This window comes from Rhinatrema bivittatum, chromosome 18 (assembly GCF_901001135.1).
Source record: "Rhinatrema bivittatum chromosome 18, aRhiBiv1.1, whole genome shotgun sequence".
In the NCBI taxonomy this organism is placed as follows: Eukaryota; Metazoa; Chordata; class Amphibia; order Gymnophiona; family Rhinatrematidae; genus Rhinatrema; species Rhinatrema bivittatum.
In genome coordinates, this window is record NC_042632.1 from 55,760,163 (window position 1) to 55,776,106 (window position 15,944).

Below are 15,944 nucleotides of genomic sequence, written 5' to 3' on the forward strand. Positions count from 1 at the left end.
CCTGCTAGTGGTTACTGATTGGATGGTCTTGATAAAACATACCCTAGATCTTGCCAAACCTAAACAGATCAAACCTCAGCCAGAACCATTGGAAATGTCATGTTTATTCGCCAACAAACCTTAGCGTAAAGTGTCACCTACCTGTTCACCTGGCAAGGAGATGGGAAAGAGAGCTATTTAGTACACATGAAGCTGGTGGCTACAGAAGTAATATTTTCCATGATCACGGAGAACCGCTGCTTTCCATCTGTTGCCCTTTGGTCAATATTGTGCCAGAGCACTAAGACTTTCGATTCCTCACTCTGTTTCTGCAGGAGCTTTGTCGATCGCTTGTCCTCTTGTGCTGTTATTTCAAGTCCACTGAGGGCCAGAGGTGCTGTGAATAGGAGAATATAGACCTAGGTGATGCATCCATCCATCTCCCGACCCTCGCTAAGCATCGCTTCAAGGAGACACCCACTCAGAGGAAATGTCATGAAATGTGCTGGAAAGTGAAATGAAACTTCCACATCACATATGAAGACAGGTTTAGCTTTTTTTGTGGGAGGCAGAAGTGCTGAGTGAGTGCCTTGAGCAAAGCCTCCCAAAGCAGGAAACTGCTGACGGCTGTGGGTGAGGGACAAGCAAACCCTTCTCTGCAGGCAGGGGACGGGAGGCTGGAGAGTATCTGGACCCCTTCCCTGCCTGCCTCCCCTGGTTCCTTTTTGCCCCTGCACCTTTTAGCTGCCTCCCTCAGGATATTGAAAATCATGTGCAAACCTCCTTTTCACTCCATGACTTGTGGTTCCTCTTTTCCTGAGGCCTCATATTGTTCTCTGTTGACTGTTGTCAGAAACATTCATTGAACCCTTCCTATTTTGAGGTTTGATTCCTGACATTTCTCTGGTACATTGAGACGGTCCCACTTGGAATGGGAGAGGCCAAGGGTGTTTTGGGCTGGATGAATCCTTTTCCTTTTGTACATATTTAAATGTTCTAGGAGATTTAAGCATTCCTGAAAAACTGTTCTTCCGAGGGCCATAACAAGTATTGTGTTAAATTGATTAGAAGTGGGACAGAGCTCCTGCTGGTGGTCAGAGGCTGCAGAAGGAAGCAATCGAGGCTGGGAAGCTTTTCTGATGGTTACAGATTGTGCAAGCTGGGAAAAGTGTTGTGGTAGCAGAGGGTAGAAGCCCTAGAAGCAGGGCTGTCCTGGGATGCCAAACGTTGGACGACCCCAGGGCCCTGCATCCCAGCCTCTCCGAAATTCAGCCCTGGGTGGAAAGCACAGGCATCTGAGAGAATTCTTCTTTTTAGAAACGGTAGGAAAGAGTTTTTCTTTCAGCACGACCTCCCTCCTTCCCCCAGCATGGGCTCCAGGGAATTACTGGACTAAAGGAAACTGGAACATTACGGTTTCTTGTTGGGTTTGCCAGACTGTGAACTCAGAAAGGTTTAGGGAGATCTAAATTTGTCACAAGACATTCTCCCATTCCAGAACTAAGTAAGTAATAAGTGTCCCCCAAGATGTTAAGCCTGTCAAAATGGTATTTTACTGCCAGAGGGAAATGTGCTTGAGCCTTCACACTCTAACTGCTCTGAGCTTCTGGGATTCCCCTTTTTGGGGGTTTTATTATTGTTCTTTTGGAACAAATTGAAGACGTCTGTTTTCTCAGGCTTTGGCACACTTGGGAAAGATGCTATATTGAAGTCAGCTGTGGTTCAACCCCAAAACCTTCCAAATACCTGTAACCCCCAGCTCCTGATTACCCCAAAAGAATCAGAGCGGCAGGAGGGGGATACAACTCTCCAAGACCCTCCTGTGACTTGTAGTCTTTCACCACTTCACTCCTCTTGCACAATCTAGCAGACTGGAAGGGCCATGGTGCTCTTTCTCTGCCGTCATTTACTTAAGTTACTAAGACACAAAACATAGAAAGTGCAGTTCCCAAAAGCAAAAGTCTCTTTTACTTGAAGAATGTGGCAAGGAAAATATTTACAGTCTATTTATGTCCTTCAGTGAGAGATCAAAAAAGATGAACACTTGTAAGTCAGCATAAGTACAGAGACGTTCCAGCTAGTAGTACCGCTCCCTTCCCTTTACTGCTTTCAGAAGCCCTGAGGTTGGAGCACGCAGACTCTACACAGGGATGCCTGCTGCTATCTGGCATTGCTCTAGGGCTGGTATTGCTTTTTCCCCACTTTAAACAGCAGGTTGGTAGTTTCTTACAGGCAAAGTGCAGACATTTCTCTACCTCTATGGCCGTTCTTTGGTCAATGCTCCCAGGATCTTCTCCTGCCCTTTGATGGAGATTCCAAACTGCAGAGTCCTGCCCGTGCAGCAGGGGGAGAAGTTGAAGGCTTCCTCCTGATTCCTCTGGCACAGTCATGAGGCCTCGGAGCTACCCTTCCCCCTGCCCTCTTCTCCTCTGTACCACCGTAGGGAGCGGGAACTTCAGCCACCAGCTCAAACGTTGCTGCCCTTCCACCTACTGGCAGAAACGAATTACTGCAAGCTCAAAGTGGGGACTGTGACAAACTAAAACACTCTCTACACCCAGGAATATGTCTATCCTACTGGCAGAAACGAATTACTGCAAACTCAAAGAGGGGACTGTGACAAACTAAAACACTCTCTACACCCAGGAATATGTCTGTCCTTCACCAAGGCAAGTTACTCCATAGTAAGGCCAATGGGTCCCTACATACCACTGCTGTGTGTGGTGACTAGTGGCGTTTTATTTTTGAAAATCTGAGAATATTGTGGTTTTAAACATAACACGCTGGCCGAAATCTATTAAAAGTTTTACATTTTGATTGGTGGGAAGGTGCCATTGATTTTGAATGGTTCCCAAGCAGAAAGGGCCGGTGCAACGCTGCAGCCGAGTCCCCATTATGTGTGCCATGCAGGAAAGTTTTCAGGTGCTTGCTTTTCATACATTTCAGTTCTTTTTTTTTTTTTATTTACGTATTTATTCAGGTTTTTTCACGCTACATTGCCTAAGCCCTGCAAAGGTGTCATAACAAACTTATATGCAATCTTTATAAAAATAAGATTTAGCAAGTGGCATAACAACAGTGAAATAAATAATAAGAGCAAAATCAGTCTTATAAAGCAGGCTGGGAAAAAATGATGCAAGTAGAAGTACCAGTGGTTACCTCTCAGCCGACTGAAGTCATAAATGCAAAAGTTAGTTCAAAGCCTTTGTAAACTACCATAAGGTGGCCACCGAAGGTCCTGGCCCAGGTCGGCACCCCTCCCCCCTGCCCTCAGCTCATAAACTGAGATCACATAATAAGAGTCAGCAGGCAGTCTCTTTGTGGAATAATCCTGGCTGCAGCTTTATTTATCCTTCAGTGGTACAATGACATCTCATACATCCGGACTGACTGTCTAAGGTTCAGTTTACAATAAATATATTCAGTCAATTAATCGCTCAATCTAAATCGTCACTCGCAACCGGCCCGGCTGCCCTCAACCTGCCAGACCGAGCCGGCCGAGATGGGTAGCACAGAGCCTGCCAGACCGAGCCGGCTGTGTTCCTGATCGAATCGGCTCATATTATACATCTTAATTCCAGGCCTGTTTCAGGGAGGCCTTATAGCATTGCTAAATCCTGTAAAGTCGTCCATCCTGCTGCCGTCCTGCCGAACATGTGGTCTGAGTTATCTCCTGCCGCGAGCTGCGACAAACTCGCCTGTCTGCATGATAAGGGGCAGGTGGCAGGGCCACTCCTTTGACCTGCTGCAGACGTGGCCTCCTCTTAGGGCGTGGCAGGCCGCCCCCACCCTTTCCTAACACATCAGCAGACGCCTCGGGGTGCCCCCATCCTCTGCCCTGTGTTCCGCCGCACCGGGCCAGCCTCATGGCTACGCCCAGTGGGACTTCTTTGTCCCCCTTCACCCCTCTAGAGAGGCAGGACTCTCCCCATCACCTGCAGGTGACGACCTTCAGTCCTTGCAATGCCAGAAGGTGGCAGGAGATGAACCACTCCAACCTTTCCTCCTTGCCATGGAGCTCAGAGCATTAGATCTGGGAATAGGGGCTACCAGGTAGTCTAGTAATTCTGCCCTAGCCCCATGGCTCTGAATTTCTGCTCAATCTTGTACAGTCTGGGGCCTTGCTGGGAAATAAACAAGCAAACAGTTTCACTGTATGGCCAGAGATAGGGAACTGGGATCCCAGCCAGCTTGCCTGTGAACACTAAAATCCCTTTTGGAGCTGTTCAGCTCCACATTTTTGTGACGTGGAGCAGGCTGATGGCATAAAGAGAGCTACGGTTGGAAGCCACTGCAGATACAATCCCAAGAGGTTCGTTGGGCTGCGAATCTTTATTTCGTGCCTCTCCGGATACCGCACTCGGGGCTGCCACCTGGGGAATCGTGTGCTCGCTTCCCACCAGAGCTGAGGGCACTAGGAAGTGAAAGCTGCCCTCAGCTAACACAGAAGAACCAGACCCTCGCCAGCAGATTCCATTAACTTGCTGGAAAACAGAAATGTCAATGATTTATACAATTTTGCATCATTAACCAAGGCACACTCGCCATTAATTAATTAGTCATCCATTAGGTTTCCCTTGGGGGAGATTAATCACAGCTCTGTTTGTTGTTTTGCTACCCAAACAAAGCCTACATAAAGAGTGATCCGGTGAGAAAGGCAGGGAAAGAGGGGGGCTCGGTGCAGCCAGATCCTCGGAAGAGCAGCCAACGTGTTCAAAGCATTTGGGGGAGCTAAACTCAACCCAGATTTCCCTTCCCTGGCCACAGTGAAGGAGTCTGGGCAACCACAGAGCTGGCATCTGTTGGCCCATCCAGTCTAGCTGCCAAGTCAATGTTTATTTCCTCTTTGGTTCATTGCACCCTAAATAGATAGAAAGTAAACATTTTACTGGTAGCAACGCTGCCTTGGACCTGCAGGAACAGGAAGTCACCTGGGCTGCACAGAGCTGTCCTCAGGTTTCCTAGGGCAGATTTATTTTGCAGTTTGACCGTCAACAACAATATCGTGGGCTTGCCATTTCTTCCACCCGGACGTGTTATTACCCAAGCCCCTAGCAGCGCCTTACCCCTCCCCCCTACTCACCCTCAGTAAAAGCTTTGGCTGGTGCGGGCAGTAAGTACTGCAGGAAGATCAATTAGCTCTCCGCACGCTGCACTTCTTAGCAGAGTAGGCACATCCATTTCCAGCAATTTTCTTCTCTTATTCAAGTCATCAAATTGCTCATTTTTATATCTGTGCCTGGTCGGTCTCTGCCATTTCAAGCCATCTGTAACTGTCAAGAGCCATTATGCTTAATTAATAGATAAGGCCACAGGTTCTCTTCTTGCTTTGGACTGCGCACGGTGGTCAGAGAACAGACTGCAGAACTGAGATGCTGTCAAGCATATTCGTTTTTCACTTGTAGCACAGAAGTTGTTTTGTAGAAAAATGATTTCGTTCTGCAGACGTAGCTCAATTGAAACTTTTGGAATTAGTTACATTAATCTCAGGCAAAACTCTAGGTGCTTTAGTCAAACACAGAAAGGAGTTAAGACACTGTCAGAACGTTTACCAAATTTTATTGTTAAGCTCTGCTTGGTAGCTCTGATGCTTAGACACAAAGTCAGAGGTCGAATATAATCTTTTGTTATTGTATTTTGATCCATTGTTCCCCAGCTTGAGCTGCCATTGGAAAGGTGGACTATAAATACATTTTGAATTGATTTGATGACAAAAATCCAATCCAGTACAACTAGTGACAGTGTAAAATCTTCTGCAGGGGTTGTTGAGTATCTTCCATGGATAAACTGGCTGCAGAGTAATCAGCCTTGGGAATCCAGCAGCTCGGGTTGTTTTATCTGGAGTTCACAATGCCACATTCTTGCTGTGTCCTCCTCTCCAGGGAATGCATCGCAATCCTTCTGAAATCCTGGATGTGAGTTGTGCAAACCTTCCCTTACTCTTTTCTCCTAGCTATCTTGTATAAAAACATAAATCAGACTGATCTTGTATGCCCGGGGGCAGGATTACCAATTCATGAAAATGTCCCTCCATGGGACTCTATTTATTTTTTTTTTTACTGACAACCTAACTTTTCTATAGACCTGTTTTACCATTGTCTTTTTCTGCACAGTTGACCTTTTTAAGCCGAGGTTCACTCCTTTGTGCATGAGACATCATCACTAACTGCTGAGTACTGCAGCCTCACACAACCTGAGCCCACAGCACCGGAATCACAAGCTCTGTCACTCATGACAATTTTATTGGCATGAAATTATTTTTATGGACATGTCATTTTTTTTATTGGCTGTCAGTACATTTACTGACAGTTGGCAACCCTACAGGTAGACAGAATGCAGCTGTGCAATTAAAAAATTATTGGATGGTTGAAATAAATATTTTTAAAAGACCTCTCTTTAAAAATCTGAATAAAATCATATTTTCTACTCTAGGAATACCTGAGCATGTTTCAGTAAGTATTGGTTAACCAGATTCCTTTTTAACCATAGTTGTCTCCATGACTGATGCTTTTCAAAAGTACCTGGTAGTAGAGAATGCTCTAGGATGAAGTAGAGCGAGCTGACCAGGCCTCCCAATAGCAAGCCATGGTGCTCCAGCTGTTTTAAAGATTGACTTTTAGCTGATTTTATGTTATTGCTCTGCAAATCCTGGTTTCCCAGTAATAAGCTATAAATAGCTTTCAAAGCACTGAAATTGTTGAAAAGGGTATTTCAGTACGAAGTGCCCACCATAAGGTAACAAACTGCACTGTAGAAATATTTGCTAAACTGGCAAATTATCAGTGTTGTCAGTGCAGTTGATGCACAATTCTAAGACTGGTGCTTTTTCACTATCATCGGTGAACACATGTTCCATTAGTTAAAAAATCAAATCTCCTTTTCAGTTTTATCAAAACAATGATCACGTCTTTAGCATTACTCATCTGCTGATTCATGGTTACAAAGTAGTGGTATTAGCAATGTACTGCCATATGTAGGTCTGGGATCCCAAACTCCTTGGAGTGAACACAGTTTGCTGGCCAGGTAGATGGGCTGTCAGTAGAAGCCAGAAGGGAGAGAACCTGAGAATATGGTTTTGCCCTTTCACAGGGCAAAACCATAACCCATTCACTTCGCCTAATTTCAAGTCCATGGATGGCTTTATAGTAAGTTAACGATGGTATGAATGAGGGACAGTATTGTAGGAAATGAGGTCCGGGTTATGGGACGAGTAAGACTACTGAATAATCATGGTTACTTCCAATGTTCAGGATGTGTTTAGAACATTTATAAGAACATAAGAACATAAGAAAACGCCATACTGGGTCAGACCAAGGGTCCATCAAGCCTAGCATCCTGTTTCCAACAGTGGCCAATCCAAGTCACATGTACCTGGCAAATACCAAAACATTAGATAAATCTCAAGCTACTATTGCTTATTAATTACCGTAATAGCAGTATCACCCACCATGACAAAGAAATGATAGCACGCAAGCTGAAGAGTTTCCCAGAAATCCCCCAGAAACCGCCATCTGTAGAAAGCTCCCAAACCCACTGCATTTTGTTTGCGTTACCAACAACACAGTAACGGACAAATGCTAGCAGAAATACAAGACGTGAAGCTTACATGAGTTCAGCTCTTATCCCTTTGCTCAGTGATAAACAATCGCTTTATTCATCAGGTAGAACCTGATTCTGACAATACGGCAGGAAGTTTAAAGTGCATGGATTCATACTAAGTATTTCATTTCAATGGCACTGGGAATTAAGAGATAAGCCAAGCTGAAACATGAAATCCCTTGCAATGCTGGTCTCTAGTTTTGGTTTTATGCTTCGGGATGATGTGGACATGAAAAATCACTGGAGCACCAGATACATTTCTTGTTGGGTGGAGAGAGGAAAGAAGAAAGGGGAGAAATGGAGGCGAGTCGCCATCTCTTCCCCAGTCAAGCAAATCGGCTGAGCCCAGCCTGGCTTTGCCCCAGTGTATGCATGGCATTGAAGTTTATGTTTTCCCACGGATTTCCCTAAGAAAATCAGAGGCGCAACGTCAACTCCATGCATGCAATGGGTAAAACCAGGACTCTATCAGCCTGTTTGGTTGATCTAGGGTAAAGTGGCAAACTTATACATACTTAGATGATGACGGGCATAAGGGAGGTGTATGTGTGTTTGGGCTAGCCTTAACTCTGGCTCACAGGGCCAGTGACACTACATGGCGAAGTTTAAGAGATGTATTGTATATTTAGGCCAAAGTTCATGATAATCTGCAGCTATTCTGTTGTCCTTACGGAGAGTACAAAGCTCACAGGTGTTCTGGCATTCATGGCAAAGGCCTGCCCTGAATTTTCAAAATGTGCTTGCAGGCCTGCGCAGATGCTAAGAATTGCCCCCTCAAATGCTAAGTGACGGTGTGCACTGCCCAGCCCAGCCCCTCTGTAGTGAGTGGAGGGTTTTTTTTGGCAGTTTTAATACATTTGGGATCTGGAGTGAAGATTGTGCTGGGACATGAGGTGGCTCTAGTCCTAAGCAAACATGCACTGTGCCCTGTCAAAGACATTATTTTTGTTAAAACATGAAAACTTATGACAGCAATCCAAAATAAAAAGAACAAAAGTAATGTTTGGCTACAAACATGCAACTGCAGAAGAAGCTAGGAGGCACAAGGGGATATTGTTTGATCTCCAGCACCAAAACAGATCACAGGAATTCTTTAGCTTTCTCTTTCTTATAAACCCCTGCTGACCCCCACCTCCAAACATGGCAGCAGGACAAGGAGCAAAATTCAAAGTTTGGCAAATGCCTGGCGCATTCAGGGATCGATACTGAAAGGCTCGCCGGCTAGCTAAGTCAGCAGGATATTCAGAGGCGCAGTTGCACCACTGAACATACCTGGATTGTCACAGTTCCCCAATTCGATGTAAACCGATCTGATATGGTCTTTTTAACCATGAAGGTCGGTATGGAAAAGTGTTAAATAAATAAATAAATAACTCTGGATCTGCTCAATAGCAGGGCTGACTCACCCGGCTACTGTGTGAATTCGGCTGCTTATCTGGGCTAAATCAGTTGGATAAAGAGCTCCTCCCCATTACGCTCCCATCCCACCCACTAACAAGCTGGCTAAGCGGTGGCCGCTGAATACCCCTAAGTAGCACTGAATATTGACCTCACAGTGTCCAATTCTTTGCAAGCACAATGGCCACTGGAATGTGTCCCTAAGTGTCCTATCCTGGCAGGTGCCTTATGTCCTCTCCTAACATCGTGTAACTATAGCGTGGGTTACTTTTCCCTATGTGCATCGTCTTGCATTTGTCCACATTACATTTCACTATGTTGATGCTTCTCCATGTCTAACTCTATGGCCAGTGATTTTATTTTTAAGAATGGACTGGTTAAAAAAATGTTTCGGCTAACCCATATGTATATAAAGCCGTTAAATAAATAAAAAAAATGAAATCCAAAAGACTAGAAAGCGACAGAGCATTCTGCATCTGAATCCTGTCTCCCACAGTCACGCAATGGGAAAAACCTCGTAGTGCCCAGAGAAGGAAACGACTTCCCCATGCAGAATCCTTTCAGGGCTGAGTGTGGCTGCTCCTGGGTTACAGGAAGACATTTCTCCAAAGTCTATTTCTAATTTATGCTTTTCTCTATTTTATTAAAGGTATAAAACTTTAAAATGTGATTAAAATAGGACTGAAACTGGTTCTGGATGCAACATTTTACACAGTTCTTGTCAGAAGGCATTGCAATATGGACTCTGTCCTGTTATTATGCCAGGGGTCAGGACTGCACAGAGAAGGACTCGAGATGTTGCTAGATAAGCGCTGCCCATCCAGAGACAAAGAACAGAGGTTCAGAGGTCACCTCAGCCAGTCCCAGTGACTCATGCTACAAAACCCTGAGCTAGCAGGGGGGCGATGCAGTGAAAAGAGAAAAGAAAGCAGCCCCCAGTGCCGAGACCCATTCTGGGCCTTAAGCCATCTCCACCTCGCCCCACCCATGGGGCAGCAGAGGTGACAGTGGGGCTGGAGGGATTGCGATGGGGTAAGATAGGTACAGGGAAAGCCTAGGGAAGGGGGGCAGTACTGGGGGAGGGGGGCTTGGTGGCGAGCGGTGAGAACCTTTTCTTTCCTTTCTCTCTTGCTTTCTTGTTTTTAGCTTTGCTTTCTATTTAATTTCACGTAACTGAAATGAATCAAAATCAACATCAAACAAAATTAAAAATGAATTGAAAAAACACAGCAAACGTTTTTTCCGTGCTCATCCGTACCAAGCAAAGGTTTGCATTAAAAAAGTGGTCTTTTCCTTCTGCTATTTGCTTTGTGTTTTTTTGTTTCATTTTGTTTTGCCAGGACACTAAATCCTGAATGGTTTTTAGCATACGTTCAAATTAAATACTAAAACATTTTTTGTGCAATTTCATATTGGAAATAACACAAATCAAAACATCTAATTTTCATCTTTCAGAGTCATTTTCAAATGACACCACATCCCCACTACCAATGGCAAACAGCAGGAGATTGACTGAAGGTGCCCAGATGTGCCAACTATAAGGAAGGATTTGGAGTTTACTATTCACCTTTTCAAAACGACACTCAAAGCAAAGTCCCTTCAGGTCCTGGAGGCATTTTCCTGTACCTGAGGCACTAGAGAGAGGAACATAAAAATCTAATAAATGGATAAATAGAGGGTGAGGGTCCCATGCAGGATTTGAATGCTGGCAGCTCTGGTTGTCAGCCTGCTCCTCTAACCACTATCTACTCCTTCATGCCAAAGTTTATTTCAAGATAGGAGGGCCTGCTTAATGATTATTACAAGGGTTGTGGAGGTCATGAGGAGATTAGTGGAGCAGAATGACACTGAGAAATAGAAAACAAACAGGATGATAAGTGTACTATGGCAGAGGTTCCCAAACCTGTCCTGGAGGACCCCCATCCAATCAGGTTTTCAAGATATGCACAATGAACATGCATGAGATAAAATGTGCATGCTATGGAAGTTGTGCATGCACATTTATCTCATGCATATTCATTGTGGTTATCCTGAAAACCTGATTGGATGGGGGTCCTCCAGGACAGGTTTGGAAACTACTGTACTATGGACCTGGATGGCTATACTATGGCAGGGCTGGCCAACTCCAGTCCTCAAGAGCTACAAACAGGCCAGGTTTGCAGGATATCTGCAATGAATATGCATGAGATTGATTTGCATACAATGGAGGCAGTACATGCAAATATACCTCATGGATATACCTTAAGCATATCTTGAAAACCAGACCTCTTTTTGGCACTGGAGGGCCAGAATTGGCCACCCCTGTACGATGGGTATTCTATAAGGCCGTGGCAGGTTGATGTTTATTTCTATGGGTATGGATAATATGGGACATCTTTGATCCTGCTCTGGTGTGTCTGCACGTGTGCGCTTGTGCACGTGTGTGCGTGTGTGCACGTGTGCGCGAGTGTGTGCGCATGCACGCGCACAATATATTTGCTCCTGGGACTGGCATTTCTTATGACACAGCCAGTAGCTGTAAGTAGGGACAGATTCAGTGTGAGTTTCAGGTGCCTGTACTCTAGACCTGTGCGTGATCCCACTGTGTGCGTGATCCCACTGTGTGCTTGTAGATCAGGCTAGTTTCTGTTGACCTATGAAGATCCTGCATGTTACTGCTAGAAGCCAGGACTCAGTAAACCATATACCGGAGGGGAGGGGATCATAGCCCTGGAATGAAGATAGTGCATTGTAAGCATATTCTGGAACCTTGGTAGGTCCTTCCTGTTGGATACCTGCTTTGTTTTTCTTTGACAGCCAGCCACCGGCTTGAGTTCATTTTTATTTCCTGGAAGCCTTCTAGTAAGAACTTTATTTTTAGCCCTTTCAAATGCCTTAGGAAATACAGGCTAGGCCTGTCTGAAAGCACACAGTTCTGCAAGAAATACCATCCTAACTGGTTCTCTCCAAAGCTTATAAAATTCCATTCTACTAGTTTTCAGCAATATGTTGAAGAGATGGTAATATTTTTCAGCTGTGCAGCTCCGTTCACCCAAACAGAACCTCAATGCATACTAGTAAGACAGCTTAATTGTATGAAGTCACTTCTGAGACTCTGACTTCTTCAAGGCTTGCTGGCTTTCATGAGACCTATTTACTATTTTAGCACACTTTACCTACCTTGGTATTGGATACGAACATAAGCTACACCATATAGAGTTAGACCAAAGGTCCATCAAGCCCAGCATCCTTCCTTTAAGAGTGGTCAATCCAGGTCATTAGGAAATACCCAGCAGATCCCAAAGAGTAGATCCATTTTTTACTATTCACACCAGGTTTATGCAGTGGCTTCTCCCAAATCTACCTGGCTGATAATTGCTTACCAAAGATTTTTCTTGATGATGTTTCATCTTTTGGTTCTTCTGTTGGCATAATTTGCTGGTGGTAGGCTTTTGTTACTGTTGAGCCCCGTGGTTGATTTAATTAATGATTCTCTCATGCACAGGTGTATTTAAAGGTTTTTAATGTTTATTGTAGGTATTGTTTTGGCTATTTATTTGTCTTATATTAAGTATGATCATGATTTATGCTTCTAGCTTTTATGGGGGCAGGAAGTGGAGTGCTCTTGCTGTTTTATTTGTTTTTTGTTTTATTGTTATCTATATTATTATTGTAAGGTTGTAATGTGCCTAGACTTGGTGATAGTGTGGACAAAACATTTTTTAAATAAATATTCAAATTCAATACAAAATAAATAACAATGGATGAAAAGTCACAATGCAACAGCAACGAACAATAAACATTACAATGGACCAAAACATAAAACATATGGCAACCCCACAAATATCTAAAAAAAAAATAAAAGCAGAACAATAGAATTCTGCTGGAGCATCCATCAAATTTTTAAAACAGATCTATCCACAACAAATTGTAAAAAAACAGTTCTTGACCTGTTTCTTAAAAGCTAGAAGGCCATTTTTTGCCTCGTATCTCCAAGGGAAGCTGGTTACACAATCTAGGACTGATGAAAAAAAGAAATTGTGGTCACGTGGTGAAGGGTGAGCCACTTTAATAGATAGGACAGAAAGCAGTGAGGAGTTGCAGGGTCCAGGAGGAACCAGTACTGCGCAGAGGTTCCCTATCTCTGCTGCCTTAAGTTCCTACCACAGGCTCTTCAGCCGGAACAATCATCCTAATGAGGCTCATTAACAACCTATAATCAGAAAGCAGACAACTAAGAGCGTTCTTTTCAACAGCATCTTACAGTACCAAAAGGAGTGTGAGAAAGCTCTTCTGGATGCTTCCTGCAGCGGCACCCAATCAGAAGGTGTGATCCTGGGCTGAACATTTCCCTGACGCTCATAATACTCCTCTGATGCTTGTTCAATGCTCTAGCATTCTGGCTCGTGTCCTGGGGTTTACTGGGCTGCAAGCCAGGAAATACAAAGGCCCTTAGCATGAGCGCTTTGACAGGGGGGGGTCTAAAAGGTCAGGAATTATCAGTCATTCTCACAGAAGCTCTGGGGACAACTTAGAATGGAAAGTGTCGTAAAAACAGAAACCGTTTAAACGCTTGAAAAAACTATTGTTTTTGGCTAACTACTTCATTCCAGTTGGGTATCATCCATCCCTGGTTATCTGGTTTCTCTTTAAACGCAGAGAGTAAGAAGCAGCTTGTTCTAGGAGGCAAAATCCCTTCACAATAGGCGCTTGATTGTGCAGAAACTGAAAAAAAAAACTACCCCAACTCTCATTAAGAAAGCAGTTTTTCTAGTACTAATTATAACAGAGTTCTACACAATCAGTTCCTGTTTTCTCTTCTGAAGTGTTCGGCTCCAGGATCCAATGACGGCTCGTTAAGAATGGTCTCGTCTAGGGCATGAACCTCCTGGCCCTCGGACAGCAGCTCCTCCTCAGCCCTCCCGTTGGTGGAGCGGTGGGAGCTCCATGATTCTTGCCTCAGATGTGGCTGTTGTCTCACCACTAGAGGGCGTTGCTCGCACAGCCTTTCCACTTGGCTCACACTGGTAATGGCTGACCGGTTTCTGTCTGTCTTTCTTTCTTTCTTTTTTAATTAATGTTACCATACAGGGAGAGGGGAAAAGGTGCCAAACAGACAAATAGAAGAGGAAAAGCCAGATATGAAATGGGGTCTGTGCCCTGCACCAGGAATGTGCTTGGGCAGATGAGATGGGCCTCTTGATCCATATCTGCCATTAGATTCTCTGCATTGTGATTTTAATTATACATTTGAATGAATTCCATCGTGAGGCTCTCTTAGGAAAATTATCAAATGCTTATGAATAAATAAACAACTTTCTGTCTAAAACATTGCACTGCACTGGTCCAGCTTCATTTCAGAAAGTATCTTGAACATGTGAGAAGGAGACCTTGCCAAAGCAGAATTTGAAATGACTTTGCTTTGTCATTCAGCCTCTCTCAGCTGTTACTTTCTGCATACGTTCATGATCTGTGAGGTCTACAGGGCTGCAGTAAAATAAGGTGCTCCTGTACTGTAGCTCCTTTGCACTTTCACGACTGCACGGAGTACAGAGGAATTGCTTTTTGAATTTTCCCGCCTGTTCTCCATTGGCTATTGGTGGGCAAATCAGTGAAAAGAGTGTGGTGCACAGGGTCCCAGGCGTGTGGTCAGGTTTTCTTTCCTTGGGCAGGCCATGCATCCCTGCTCTGCACTGGGGTGGTGAGAGTACAGGATCCCAATAATAAGAAGGGGGGGGGGGGGTCTCAAAGTGAGCTGCATGCTCATAAAAAAGACAAAATGTGGAGGTGGAAGTCTGCTGTCGCGGGAGCCCTGCCACTCACTCATACACATGAGCGCACACCAAGAACTTAATTAGGGGCTTCTCTAGCTTTGCTCTTTTTTCTATGTGGATTCAAAGCAGAGGTCCCTTGAATCCAATACCACAACAACTGCAAAGCAAATCTCTAAGGATCTGCATTTGATGGAAACCCAAAATGAAAGAAAAAGGAACAAAACTGTGTCAGCCCTGCTGATAAAACACGAAGCAGGACCCCTCCCTCATGGGCAGAAGAATAGCGCCAGACCCAGTCTGCTGGCACCGTGGGTCAAGCCACCAGGGATCCTTCCTGCCCCTGAGGAAAGATGGGAGGGATTAAGAAAGGGCCCAAGAGCGCTTTCAGGTTTGGGGGGATTTTGCAGAAGGGGTGACAACAAATTTTTTGTTTTGCTTTTGTTTGTTTTTTTCATTTCAAATAAAGAAAACAAAACAAAATTCAAAACAGAAAAAAAAATAAGATAAAACAAAACAAATGCGTGCATCCCTACACATTTCTTGCTGCAAGGACACAGAATAACCATTTTAATAAAAGCAATACTAAAATGGGTTTGCAGAAATTACCCTTGAATACCTTGCCTACGTTCTGCAAGGATCTGCTCTTCCTAACTTTGGCAGAGCAGCGAAGCAGCTGGAATGTGCATTTCACTGTGAGAAAGAGAACGTGATCTGCAGCTGCTCCTGCGTGGGCCTGCGGAATGGAGGACAACCTGCTGTGACCATGGCCGCCTGCAGGACGAGCAAGCCTTCAGGAGCGTTAGGGAGTGTATGTGCACATGCAACTATCCATGCACGCACACGTGCATTCAACTCTCTACAGACAGACACACGCACATGCGTACCTGCACAGAATGAGATCATGCGTTTACGTGTAATAGACGCACTAGAAATACTCTGCATATAGCGCTGTTATCATTAGCACTCATTTACTTACATAGGAAAAAACTATTCAAAAGTACAGAACTGTAACTGATAAGGCAATGGGTATTAGTAAAAACAGAGGAATGACACTGAGGAGAAAGCAAAATACAAGCGCTGAGGTTTCAGCAGTGGTTAAGAGATACTGGCTGAGTTTAACAAGATTTGGACAAGCTATTACCAGCAACAGTAACATGGAATAGACTTAATTTTTGGGTACTTGCCAGGTTCTTATGGCCTGGATTGGCCACTGTT